The sequence below is a fragment of the Tamandua tetradactyla genome, chromosome 14, assembly GCF_023851605.1.
Source record: "Tamandua tetradactyla isolate mTamTet1 chromosome 14, mTamTet1.pri, whole genome shotgun sequence".
NCBI classification, from domain to species: domain Eukaryota; kingdom Metazoa; phylum Chordata; class Mammalia; order Pilosa; family Myrmecophagidae; genus Tamandua; species Tamandua tetradactyla.
Genome location: NC_135340.1, coordinates 28,181,065 through 28,196,101, shown reverse-complemented (window position 1 = coordinate 28,196,101; position 15,037 = coordinate 28,181,065). Strand labels below are relative to the sequence as shown.

Below are 15,037 nucleotides of genomic sequence, written 5' to 3'. Positions count from 1 at the left end.
TAATTTAGCTCCTTCAAGTATGGATGAATGGAATGGCTAGGATTTGCTTCAAAACATTTCTAAAACAAAAAAGGAGTAAATGAAATATGCATGGCAAAATCTTAATATTGTTGATTTAGATGATGGATATAAGGGAGTTCACTGTACCATTCTACTTTGAGAGAAGTTTTAAATTGTCATAATTAAAAGTACTTAACAGCCTTCTTTGACCTTATATCCTCCTCTAATTACAGTTCAATTACCTTGTTCCTTCTTATTCCAAATTCCTTAAGTGAGTACTACCTACTTCCTCACCACACATTACTTTTTTCTTTAATCTAGCCCATTTTGGCTTTTGACCCCCATTCCACTGAAACCACCCACCACAGCTGCACGGCAAGTTCAATGATTTATTCTCAGACTTCATCTCATTTGACCCATCAGCAACTTTTGCCATAGCTGACCATTCTTCTTAAAATGCATTGACTGGCTTCCAGGATACAAATACCCCTGTTTTTTATTCAATTCAATTCAATCATCCATTTAGTCATTCAGTAAACATACAGTACACCATTATTAGATGTTAAACACTGTACTAGAAGCTGGAGGTACAGCAATGACCAAAACAAATGAACTGTCCTGCCCTCATGAAGCTCATATTTTAGTTCAAGTAGACAGACGTTATATGTAAGACAAATAAAAAATACCACAAGGGAATAAATGTGATGGAGAAAATAGGGAACAATAACAGGCTAAGCAAAGACAAAAAGGAAAGACAATGAAAGTATGAAAGGGAACTTGATCTTTTTTACGCCTTTATTTCCATGAATAGAATAGTTCAGTTCACTGAATATGTTCAACAAGTATTTCTGAGTAAATAAATGAGTCTAAATTTGCCTACCTTCAAATTGAAAACACATGATAGATTTCTAAGATCTTTTCCTCTATAAAAATGTTTATAAAACCAGTTTGAGTTTATAAGATCAGTCAATATATGCAAAAAATGATAAATATCCTGGGAAATTATTTAAAAACTGTAAGTTTTAAATCATTGTTATGTCCACAAAAATGGTTCTCCCTAAAAAGAGTCTTGAGAAAGGTAACAGAAGAAATAATGGATTATTCAACACCATTTGTTTTACTTCTCACGGTGGGGAAAATAAAAAAAAGATCAACTACAAAAATGTAATCTAGCTAAGGGAATTACGTTGTGGAAAAAAGGAAATTTTTTTGCTGTAGACTACATACAGTACACAACTTTATAGATACCTGAAACCTGTTTTAGTAATAAACGCAGAAGGAGTCTACTCTACAATAATGAATATATGCTGTCCTAGTTTGCTAGCTGCCGGAATGCAACACACCAGAGACAGATTGGCTTTTAATAAAAGGGGATTTATTTTGTTGGTTCTTCAGAGGAAAGGCAGCTAACCTTCCACTGAGGTTCTTTCTTATGTGGAAGGCACAGGATGGTCTCTGCCGGTCTTCGCTCCAGGCCCCTGGGCTCCAACAACTTTCCCCGGGGTGACTTCCTTCTGCATCTCCAAAGGCCTGGGCTGAGCTGCAAGTGCTGAGATGAGGAATGCCGAGCTGCTTCGGCTGTGCTACGTTGTGTTCTCTCATTTAAGCACCAGCCAATTAAGTCAAACGTCACTCATTGCAGCAGACACGCCTCCTAGCCAACCGCAGATGTAATTAGCAACAGATAAGGTTCACGTACCATTGGCTTGTGTCTGCAGCAACAGAACTAGGTATGCTCACCTGGCCAAGTTGACAACTGAATCTAACTAACACATGTCTACCCCTTGTCAACTTGGCAACTTCAAGCATCACCTTACACAGATGCAAAAAATAATTCTGTTCTTGCTGTGGACCTGTGAATCTCAAAACAAGTTGTCTGGTGCCAAGATGCAAAGGAGGATATTCACAGGATATAGATTGTCATTTCCTTCAATGACAATGGAGGCTAAGAAACACGCCTCCTAGCTGACTGCAGATGTAATTAGCAACAAATGAAGTTCACATACCATTGGCTTATGTCCGCAGCAACAAGACTAGGTATGCTCACCTGGCCAAGTTGACAACTGAATCTAACTAACACATATGCTAATGATTTGATCTACCCATTTACAATTGTCAACTATAACAAAAATTAATGAACATGCTGTTTGTATGTAAGAAAATTCTATACGTAGCAACGTAATATTACATTCTTCCAAGAAAAAATATTCTTTACAGCAATTTCAAGAAATTAAGTCATTCAAAGTTCTCCTGTGAAGTCCATAACCCCAAATCTTTTTTTCTTTATGACTTAGTTTCTTTTCCATGTCTCTGTACTCAAAGGAGTAACTAACCTACATTTTAAGCAGAAGTACAAGATGCAACTCAGAATATTATTCTAGGATAAGTGCTTTATTCTTCCTCATGTTTACAAATCATTTTATGATTTATAAGATCATGTGTGTTTATGTGTGGATAGACTTACAATAAGCAGATCAGAAAATAGTATCTCCAACTTACAGGTAAGGAGCTGGATGCATGTGGGTCAAGGACACACTAAAAAACGCAGGGAGAAGTAACATCTTTCAAACAACAGGTTCTTTCCATTATACCAAAGTCCTTCTAAAATGGTAATTTTAGGCCAACTACCAAATTAAACCCATTTAAAAATTACATTTGTTTCAGCCTGGCTTCAGGAAAATAATCTTTCACCCAGTTTAATGTATTTTTTTAAATACCTGACTCATATATCTCACAGATTTATTCTAGATCAGACATGAAGTTAAAGAGATGATTGACCCTTCTTGCGGAGAACAGACCACCATTGGAGATGGTTAATAATTTTGTGGTGTATTAGCAAGATTTTTTTGGTACAAGTTTTCAGATCAACAAAAGCATTCAGGAACACTGCTGTTAAAAGTAAGTTCAATTTGTAATTGCAGCTTTTATACCATTGTACAGGCATACACATTCGATAATACTTCCACCTACCCTACAATTATTAATGGGAAAATACGTTATCTCAGGAAGAGATTTTTATGAAAGAACTCATAGGAATTGACATCTTATGATGCAAAGTAATAACTGCTGTTCTTCTACAGGTGTTTAACTCTCTTTGTAATCATGTTTCTATTTTTAAAGTGTAAAAATCTGCAAAAGACTACATAAAGTGCCTATCCAACATAGTAAAGGCTAAATTCTCTAGTTATGTAGCATAATGTAATATTAAAATATGAAATAGAATTTTTAGAAAAATCTAAAAGATATTCAAATTCTTCTGAGAACTTAGGAAGAAAAAATGAATGTCAAAGTAGTTTTGTACATGCAAATGGAAAACGGCATATGAATTTTTTTTAAACTAGCCACTTCCATAAAGTAATATTTGTAGCAAAGTATTCTAGCTTCTAAAGAACCCTTTAGTTTGAAAGTAGTCATATCTGAAAATTCAAAGGGACAAGGGCAATGTTTCTCATATATACTGTAATTAATTTCCAGTCCCTAAATTCGAAGGTAATGCTAAAGGTGCTACCAACAGTTATGATGATGACTAGTTGTTCATTCATCCACAGCATAGGTTTATACTAGATTCAGAATCATCACAGCAATCCTGGTTTGGTTAATATTATTATCTTTTAACTTTCATCATGGATTATAGGAATAAAAAATTACCACAACCAAATATCAATCTGAAATTTAGTTAAACTTGTATATGCATATACAGTAACAGAACTCCTGACTTTGCTTCCACTCTGACCACTGTCACCATTTTTTAAATTGATGTTTACTCTAAAACTTCTATGTATAAGAAAAACAGCACTTGCAACTCTACTAACTGTTAGTTATGCACAAAAAGGAATTCACTTACAAAATTTTTCCAGAGCATGGTTGGAAGCTGGAAAAACAGCTTGCAACAAGTTGTGGCACGCATAGCCACAGTCGCGTGAAGGTAAGGAAAGAAACACACCACTGGACATGCAGCACGGTAACAAATCCAAAGAGTGCTGCTGCTTATAAGCCAACAGCAAGAATAGACAGACACATCAGACACATTGAGTAATGCCATTCTGGCTAAAAATCTGAAGTTATTACCTTTGAAATCCTATTTTGATTAATGATTTAGCCAAGATGAAGCACTGATTTTGTCCCTATTTTCTTAAAGAATAAAGAGTTAAGAAAATATCTCCATCTTTATCATGAAAGCAGGACCCACATTTGTTGGTTACAAGAGGGAGTGAATTTTTCAAGTCAGTGAGCAATAACAAATGTCACACTATTAATAACATGCATTATATCATATGGATGAAGAGGAAGCATAAAGGATTGTGACCACTTGACTTACCTTCACGCGGAAGGAACACAGGAGATACACTTGTAAAGATAGAAAAAAAGGATGGAAATTTCAAGGATATATGTAACCAGATATTATTTTGGACACAGTTTTATATGTGCTTAAATAATAGAAAATAATATTTTATCAAGAAAGAAAATGCAAACCTATCACTAATACATCCTGGAAATTTATACTTTCCCAGTAACATTATAGGTATGCTATCACCATGATATTGAGAAAAAGAGCAAAATATTTGATTATTTAAATAGCTTCACCACACAATATATTTAGAGAAAAATGTGATAATGAGGCTAAAGGTGAGGCTCAGAATTTCTTCCAAGTTATCAACTCTTTTGCTAAAAATTTTGTATTCCCTAATGTGAATAGACAATGGAGTATCTTACTACTTCATTTCTCTCACTACTGGACTTAAAAGAAATAAAAATTAATGGGAAGATTATCAGAATATCTTAGAGTTATAGGGGCTGACAGTGAGGTGAAAATAGAAAATTCATCTATCAGATACCTATTCAACTGCAGTTCAAAGCAGGAAGCAACTGTTGAGCATCTGTTATACCGTGAACTACATTAAACTGACACCCACTGTCATCTTAGTTTTAAAAATATGTCTCAAAAAATGGCAAAACTGTGTTTTGAGACTATTTTTCAGTAAATCCAATTCTTCATTTCATGTAATTTCCTCTTCTACTTTTACACATTTTGATTCTGAATTATTAAAATGTTACAGATATGGCCTGAAAGTATCCCAGGCTAGATGTTACCTTAATTTAACAGATAGCAAACTCCCTATTGGATGTATTCATGCCCTATAAGAACACATACTGTGTCACTGTTTTATATCTCCTGACTCTCTGGATAGTTCTCCTGACTTTTTTTTTTCACTTAAAAATATTTTTATTAATAAAACAACATAAAAATATTCTTAACATAAACATTCCATACATGGTATACAATCAATGGCTCACAATATCATCGCATAGTTGTGTATTCATCACCATGATAATTTTTTTTGAACATTTGCATCCCTCCAGAAAAAGAAAAAAAAAAGAAAAAAACTCATACATATACTACTCCTCACCCCGCCCTCTAATTACCCACTAGTATTTCCATCTACCCAATTTGTTTTAACCTTTGTTCCCCCATTATGTTTATTTTTAATCCACATTTTTTATTCATCTGTCCATAACCTAGCTAAAAGGAGCATCAGATACAAGGTTTTCACAATCACACAGCCACACTGTAAAAGTTATATCATCATATAATCATCTTCAAGAACTGGGACACAACTCAACAATTTCAGGCATTTCCTTCTAGCCACTTTAATACACTATAAACTAAAAAGGGGATATCAATATAATGCATAAGAATAACCTCCAGGATAACCTCTTGCTCTATTTGAAATCTCTCAGCCATTGACACTTTATTTTGTTTCATTTCTTTCCCCCATTTTGGTCAAGAGGGTTTTCTCAATCCCTTGATGCCAGATCCTATCTCATCCCAGGATTTCTGTCCCACATTGCCAGGGACATTTACACCTCTAAAATAGTCCTCCTGACTTCTCATCTATTTGAAGACAGATCCCTGGACTCCTGGTCACAGTGGACTCTGATACACGTGAGGACAGATGACTGGCTCACTGCCACCCTCTAGCCTCCTTTCCTTTAGAAAGAATCTTGGGGGTTTTTGGTTTTCTGTCCACTCTCAATACAGTTTCTGGCCTCCTGCCTTTAGTTATTAACTTGCTACCTATGAATAAGTCCTTGCAATTCTTTTTGCTACCTCATATGGGCCAACTTTTCCCCTACCAGTGGTTATCACAATACCTCAGTATCTCTCTTTCCCTGGTCTTTCCCTATCCTTCCCTATTCTTCTAATCCCCTTCACAGTGTTTTCTTTTACCCTGGTTGGAACATATGTACTATATCTACAACCTTTTATTGAAATGTTGTTTTTAGCTCCACCCATCAGATAAAAAACAAAAAACAAAACAAAACAAAAAACCCAAACATGATTATTATCTTAGCTCTTTATTTCCCATGGTGATGTCTCAATTGGGGAAGTTCCATTCTCTCAAATCTCAGGTTACGTGGGGCTAGGAAATGGTTAAGTATGTTCCTTGCTCTACCTTGTCACTTCTTTGCTCTTTTTGACATTAGTTCCTCTTTCTCCTTCAAAGTTTTTGGAAATATAGGATGAACAGACATTTAGGTATAGAAGGAGATGGAAAATCAGATGCTGAAATTTTCAGGCAACAAGACAGAATGACAGGGATGTTGGTAAATTACAACAATGAAGAAATACAGGAAGAATATTAAGGAATTTTACCTTTCCTCTCCATTGTAGTAGTTTCAGTTAACCAATTCTTTATGGAAATATTTTCTTCTTTTGGCTTTCTTTTTGTTACTCTTTTCCTAAGATATCTCACTTAGTCCTATGTACTCAGAGAAGTACTGAGTAGATAGATGAACTATCAAAGAAATCAGGTAAAGCTAGGACCCTAATTAGATTCTTTTTTATTTACTAAGGTCACTGTACCACAATGTTTCCTATAAAATATGCTTATGAATATATATATATATACACACACACACACACTATTCATTTCCATTCCAGAAGACCCTGTACTCTTTGCCCTTCCTTTTAGAAATACGTAAGGCAGGAGACTCAGTTTAAAGCTCCCTTATCCAACTATCTACTGACAATTCCCCCTAAGCTAATCCAAATACAGAGAAAAATTTTACAAAAGGTTTTCCCAGGGAAAAAGGTCCAAATAAACCATTTCCCTAAATTGATCAAGTAAGTTTTTATCAATTAGATTATCTGACTAAATTCTGCTAGATTGTATTAAAATAAGGCAACTTTTTAATATATTGACCATGACCATTTCTATGTAAAAAAAGAAATAAGATTTTAACTAAGAGTTTTCTTCTATTTAATAGGTGAAAGAGAAAATGCTAACATGGAACATCTTTAGAGGACCATGAAAATAATATATTATTTATTTATTCAGTGACTCTCTAATAGGTCAAGAGGAACCATTATTTTATAAATATCTATAATCAACAGACCAAAACATTTCTGAAAATAAAATAAATGCCACTTATTACTGTTCAAGTAAAATGATTTTATCTAGAGTAAAATTGCTTCTAGTCTTTTTCTACTGTTAAGTCAAGATTATAGATATCTGCATACATCATAAATAAGTACAATATATTAGCAAATTGAAATATCACAGAAATTTAAATGAACCCAGCACATATTTGACATTAAGAGTGAATTTTAGTACTTTACAAAAGAGTCTTATTTCTGAATAGTACCTATAAAACATCCCTGAAGGGTTGATCCTGGGAATATTTCAAGAAAATATCTATTAATTATTTTGATAGAAATTAATATTTTGGAAATGCACCCTCAGTCTCCTTATAAATACTCTGAACAACTTAAAATTAAATACAACTTAAAATTATACACAATAAAATGTAAATTTTAAGATAGAGCAAGCTGTTTACTTCTGTGCCTAATTCCTAATATTGCAAGTTGCTACTTATAGGAAACTTTTAAGGTACCGGCTCAAACAAGAAAAATAATAAAGAGATATAGAAACCCTTGTGTAGCATTAGCATATAGCCTGCAAAAAGTTTTACAAGGATTTTCACTACACTAAGTTTGGAGAAACCATGTGTACTTTAAGCATGCCTGAGTTCCTCAAATACTCTTTGCATAAGAGGTCTACGCAAGTAATCCACTCTAAGCTTGTTGGAAATTTATTCTTTTATGGAAATCCAGGTTGGGCTTACTTTCTATTGTGTAGTTATATGGTTAAGGTATGGAGAAACAAATTCAGTGTGCATGGATTATAAAGTCTTATGATCATAGCAGAAAACTACCTATTGAGCCACAAACAATTCTAGCATGATCTCAGAGTACAAACTTAGACATACTCAAAACCACAGCATTTTGTAATATTATGATATAATAGTTGGTAAAACTATGCAACTTCTTCTACCAAATAAGTCTCAATGCCTTCTAGTAATTCTACCTATTGTCATATATTTCCCTCTCTATTTTTAATTCTTTTCTTAGATGTGCTGCTTGCACATACCTTACTGACTCCTGTTTATCTTTCAGGCCTCTGTATTGTTATCAGTTTCCTAGAGAAGTATTACCTGATTTCCATAGCCTAGGTCAAATGTTCTTTCTGTGTGTTCCCAGAACACTCTGTACTTTCTCATAATAGCAATTATAATGGACTTTTACTGTGCCTGTTCACTAGTCTGTCTTGTCAGTAAGAACATGAGCTCTTGGCTTGCAGGGTAGAGGTTTATATTGTTCATCATTACATCACCAGAACCCTGGTGTGAAATACAAAAACACATACAACATGTGCCAAACTTCAGTGGTAATTGAATAACTAGCTGAATTGATGCATGAATAGATGGTGATGACAGTTAGGAAGAGCTTTGAGTGGATCACACTTAATCTGAGTTATTAATCATGAGAAGCAAGAATTCACTAGCTATAATCGGGGTAAGAAAGGGCCATTCCAGGAAGAGAGAAATGCATATGCAAAGGTCATGGAAGTTTGAGAAAGAAAGATTTGCCAGACCATGATATCCCATGTAAGTAATTTTATACAGTTGAAAAGCTCATGGATAATATGGAAGGAGACGGAAATTAAAAGATAGGAAGGATTCAGATCACACATACTCTGTTCTTACACAAAGTATGTAGAAGAACAAAAGATTTTATTATGAGTTGAAAAATATGGCTATATTTGTAAAATTTTTTATGTTGCCATTTGAAGACAATTTAGGAATTGGGGAAGTATTGTTTCAAAGAGAAAGCATAATTGTGTAATAAAATCAACCTATTTTGAGATAAAATGAGGAAAAATAAATAGGATTGCTAAAAAATATTAAAATCCCCAAATGTTAGTCTAATATTTCTCTAACTATGTTCTGTACAACACTTCTACTATATGCTCCACAAAAGAAAGGAATCTCGGGTCAAATACTTTTGAAAGGAAAGGTAAATATCATATTCTCTCCTCTCACTGACCCATAATACATATTAGCATATTAAAAATACATTTTTTACTAAAAATTTTTATCCATGTCAACATTTTACCTGGTAACATCTACCAACATCTTGCTAAAGTAGCATTTCACAGAACATCCTAAAACTAGCAACATTACAAATCAACTTCACTTGAAACACCCCTCACAATTTTTAAAAGAAAGTGATTCACTGATATTTGCAAAACACAGCAACAAGCTATTCATAAAGATATAATATGACTTTAAAGTCGGACAGGACTACCATTACTATTGTCTTGAGGCTAGTATAATACCATACTTATTTTGCTAGTATACCTGGGGCCAGAGGATATAAAAGGAACATACAATGTGACAAAGTTGTATAAGAGCTAGGGAAGAGTGGTTAGATCTGGATTTAATCGCATGTAAGCAGAAATTCAAATAAGATCTGCAAATGCAGGTATGCATTCAGTAAACAATATTAATGGCTGCAGCACATCATTATTATAAGCAAACTCCCAACAAAACTGAAATTATATTTTGTACAACAGATTTTAAAATGCAATTATTAGTCTCCTGAGCAGCAGAGGCAGCCACAGCAGCCGCAGCCTGAGCCCTTTCCCGCCCGCCAGCCCTCCACCGCCCTCCACCAGCTCCGGGGTCTCTTTCCCCCTTCCTTCTTCTCCTCCTCTTCCACTTCCCTTCCTCCTTCTTCACCTTCCCCTATTGTTCAGCCCCCAGCCTGCTGCCCTTCACCTTCCTGCCCGCTCCTCTTTTCCCCACAGTCACCTCGTGCCTGCAGTTTTTGGCTTTCACCCCCACCAGTGACCAAAGACTTGACCACTCAAAGTCCAACTCCCCAGCACACTGCTCAACATGGACACTGGTGTGATTGAAGGTGTATTAAATGTCACTCTCACCATCCGGCTACTTATGCATGGAAAGGAAGTTGGCAAAATCATCGGAAAGAAAAGACAATCAGTTAAGAAGATGCGAGAATAGAGTGGTGCACAGATCAACATCTCAGAAGGAAATTGTCCTGAGGGAATTATCACTTTGGCTGGACCCACCAATGCCATCTTTAAAGCCTTTGCTATGATCATTGACAAACTGGAAGAGACATCAGCAACTCTATGACCAATAGCACAGCTACCAGTAGATCCCCAGTCACCCTGAGGATGGTGGTCCCTGCTAGTCAGTGTGGCTATTTATTGGGAAAGGTGGTTGCGAAATCAAGGAAATATGAGAGCGTACAGGGGCTCAAGTGCTGGTGGCTGGGGATAAGCTCCCCAACTCAACTGAGTGGGCCATCACTATTGCTGGTATTCTGCAATGCATCACTGAGTGTGTCAAACAGATCTGTGTGGTCATGTTGGAGTGCCCCCTGAACGGCGTGACCATCCAGTACCAGCCCAAGCCGTCCAATTCTAGGGTTTATCTTTGCAGGTAGTCAGACCTATATCATTCAAGGACAGTATGCCATTCCACAGCCAGATTTGAACAAGCTGCACTAGTTGGCGATGCACATGGCAACACTGGATTCAGTACAGTTTGGGATGCATCTGCTCATACTACTTTTCATGAACTCATCATTCCAAATGATTTGATTGGCTGCATAATCGGGAGCCAAGGCGCCAAAACCAATGAGATCTGTCAGATGTCTGGGGCGCAGATCAAAATTGTGAACCCAGTGGAAGGATCTACCAATAGGCAGGTTACCATTACTGGATCTGCTGCCAGCATTAACCTGGCTCAGTATCTAATCGATGTCAGGCTTTCCTTGGAGACCGGAGGCATGGCGAACAGCTACAGCAATGCAGATTCATCCATAATTCCTTTCTGCTGTTCACCACCATCCATGATCCATCTGTGTAGTTTCTGAATAGTCAAGTGATTCCAGGTTTTGAATAGTTTGTAAATTTTCAGTTTCTATACACCTTATCATCCACCAGTGATTTTTTTAATTAAAGTGTTTTAATTCCTTTCTCTATTCAGCTGTTAATGCTGAGATCCATATTTAGTTTTATAAGCTTTTCCCTGTTTTTTTGTTTTGTTTTGGCTCATGAATTTCTTTTTTCTGTTTGTCATGGAAATGTAAAAGTGGAATATTAATACATTTCAGTTTAGTTCTGTAATGTCAGGAATTTTTTTTAAAAAATTAAAAGATGAAAAAACTGTAATTATTAGGGGCACAAGAAAATATTCACTATTCTAAGAATTTCCAGCTATTAAAATAACTAAATATTATCTTTAAAGTGCTTCAGCAAGGCTATCTGAAATACTTTAGATTAAAACAAAATGAGAAATTTAAAATAATCACATTAGTAGCTCAGAGAAATACAATTGAATAAATATCTTAAATAATGCTAATATGATGAAAGTGGTTTGCTTTTACTGTTCTTAAATGTTGCCAGGGACCAATTAGTTCCTTCTTCCTTTTTTTTTTCTCTCTTTCATCATTTTATATAACTCTTACAATGCCTGCTGTTGTACAGAATTTTATTCACTTTATTAATCATGGATGTTATATGGTTTGTGTTCCATCTTAGAACACGATCCTTTCTATATTCATGTTACCATGTCATGGTATGTGAAACCTATGGGACTTTGGGACATAAATTTAAACCTGTGTCTTAAAGATACAGCTGTTCATTTTCAAGTAATCATTCCAGCTACTATATAAAAAAATCTCTTTTAATGTTTTTCATATTTAAATATACACAAGAATGAACTTTATATAGTATTGGATTTTTGTGGAACTTGCTCAATAATATTTTAAAGAGAAAACTTGTTTTAAAAATGACTCATATGAAAAACATAAATTATTTAACAGTTTATTCATATAATCAAGTTTAAAGATAATGTAATGTTTCCAGGAGAAAAGAAAAAAAAATTATGAAGAATTAACCTCATTGCAGCAAAGGAGAGTTAGGGATTTGTTGGCTCATGTAAAAATTTACTGAGCAACAAGGTTCAACTATAAAATATTTCATCTTTTAAATTAAACAATTTTAACAACTTTAACTTTTCTAATAAATGCTAAAACAAAAAATATTTGTCATTATTTGAACTATAACTGCCTTTAAATTTTAGGCTAAATTTCTCAGGATGACATCTTAGAATTACAAAATAAATTATTTAGCTTGATATAAATAAAGTGTTATGTTAAACGGTGTTCTTTATAACACTTTGTTCTCAATTAAAACGATCATTCACGGATCATAAATTATATTTCTTCCCATATCTATTTAGTCTTCTTTAGTCTCCCATCAGCAACACATAAGAATTCCTGTTTCCTTACAGCCTGTCCAAATCAGTGTTTAACTAAATATAATTTATCAACTTTTGTAGATATAAAACAAAGTTGGAAGGCTAAAGTCAAACTTGGAGACTCTGTAATATATGTGATAAATATCAGTTTGATATATTATTTTTTAATATATGAAGTGCTTTAAAAGCCCTTAAGAAAAAGATAAACATCAAGCAGAAAAAAGAAGCAGTTATATAAATGGCCAATTCACTTACTCTCATAAAAATACCCATTAGCTCATGTGTACACACATGCTCTGGCATGATCATGTCAAAGCAAGATATGGAAAGGAAAAAAGAAGGGTAAAGAGGCAACGAGCGAGAAAAGTCTGATTCAACAATCAAATGCAAAAACATTCACATATACTTGTATTAAAAAACAAATAGTGCTCAAATGCCACTATATATCCCTGAGTAACAAATAATTACAAAGGTTTGGTACAGATACGTAGAAATAGATACTCCAGTGCAATCATGCTAGAATTATAGTTTGGCACACTTTTTCTGGAGGACAATTTAGCAATATGTACCCAAAGTATCTTGATTCAGTAATCCTTTATAAATAAATAAAAAAGAAATTGCAACAAGGAGACAATTGGGAAAAGTACAGATGCAAATATAGAGCTGTTCATGGCAACATTTTTTCTAATAGCAAAAATAAATAAATAAATAAAAGATTAAACCTAAGGTTCAATAATAGGTTAGCAGTAGCAGAATTTTCGCCTGCCATGCAGGAGACCTGGATTCAATTCCAGGAGCTACCCATGCCACGCCCCCCCCCCAAAAAAGGTTAGTTAAATAAGTTGTGTTTGATCATGATAAACAATAATTACATTTATGATGTAGATACTTATTGGTATGGAATGATGCTCATGATGAATTAAATGAATAAAAAAAATCAGATAACATAATAGCAAGAACAAACCAAAACGTGGAGCGTCCTATGAATAACTGATACCTCTTTAATAACATGCAGGTAGTGGCTCAATATTTCTTTAGTGAGGGTAATATTTTTCAATAATAAATTGTAAATCTCTCTTTAAAGTCAAAATAAGGGATGTATAACATGAGATTTTCTGAAGCAGAACTTCCTGAAAGCATATTAACCCTTTAAAATTTAGATAAAGTGTAAGTCAGTCATTACTTCTAGATCGTATTATACCATGTATTATTAATGTGTAGAATTTCAATAGACTTTTCTAATATGAAGACAGTCTCTCTGCCGCTCTCTCCTCTTCCTGTTGATCTCTCTCTCTCTTTCTATTTCTCTCTCTCTCTCTTTTCAGTCTCGATCTCTTTTTGGCCTTTCCTGGGGACAGTCAGGGAGTTGGGCACCCCCTGCCCTCCTGGCTCTGGGCCTGGGGAATTGTGCCCATTTTGCCGAAGGCTCTGGGCAGGCAGCCCCTCATGAGCTTCATGGGCACCACTGCTGGTTGCTCTAAGCAAGCGACACCCCAACTCTGTGGAAGTTTTGCGTTGTTGGGTTCGGTTTATTCTTTTGTTTCGTTTTGTTTTATTTTCATTTGCTATGAAAATGAAAAAAGAGAAGGAAAAAAACACAAACAAAATAAATCCGTTTAGATAAAAAAAAAAAAAAAAAAGGAATTTTCCAGTCCTACATACTATTTCAAAGAACTACCTTATCTCATGCTCTAGCTCCTCCCTCACTTATTTTTCCTTCTGAAGAGTAAATGTCAACCAACTAGCCTAGCTTTATGGACATCGCAGCCAGCAGACGGACATCAAAAATACTGAAAGTACTTTTTCCTTCAAATGCCCTTTCAAGTGATCTATTTTAGTGGTAGGAGGAACATTTTATATTTATGTATATTGTAAATTTAATATATAATAAAAATAATGCATATTTTTCACATATACATTATTTATACAGATATATGGAAATCTGAGTTATAAAGAAATATATTTCCATTTTTGCCTTAATGCTTTGCACATTAAACATAGAAGCTGTTCAAGATAGGTGAGACAATTTAATATCCCTTCCCTTCTTGCCTCAAATTCTTAAAAAGGTACTGGACCAGAATTTATGAAACATTCATGAATAAGGAAACGACTATTCTGCTAACCAGGTCCTCCCCATCACATGCCCTTCTCCCCTTTAATCTAGTACTACATTATTCTTTGATTCTACATTATTTGTTCAATTCCTTTCCTTTTCTAAGGGCAGTGACCTTGTATGATTTATTACTGCTGTTTTCTCAGTGCTTTGAAGTATGCCAATATACAGTAGGTAGCCAATAAACAACTGTTCAATGAACAAATGACAATGAATAGAATGGGAGAAAAAAAGGCAAAATACCAAAAAACACCACCCCAAACTCATAAAAGACAGATGCTGGTTCAA

General features: G+C 34.7%; 1 protein-coding gene and 1 pseudogene across 4 annotated transcripts in view; one reads left to right on the top strand and one right to left on the bottom strand.

Annotated features, from left to right (window-relative positions):
- Positions 1 to 15,037, bottom strand: part of NOVA1 (NOVA alternative splicing regulator 1) — a 146,472-nt gene that overhangs the window by 44,255 nt on the left and 87,180 nt on the right. The gene's annotated exons all lie outside the window — the stretch shown is intronic.
- On the top strand, positions 10,243 to 11,248 carry LOC143656475 (poly(rC)-binding protein 2 pseudogene; annotated as a pseudogene).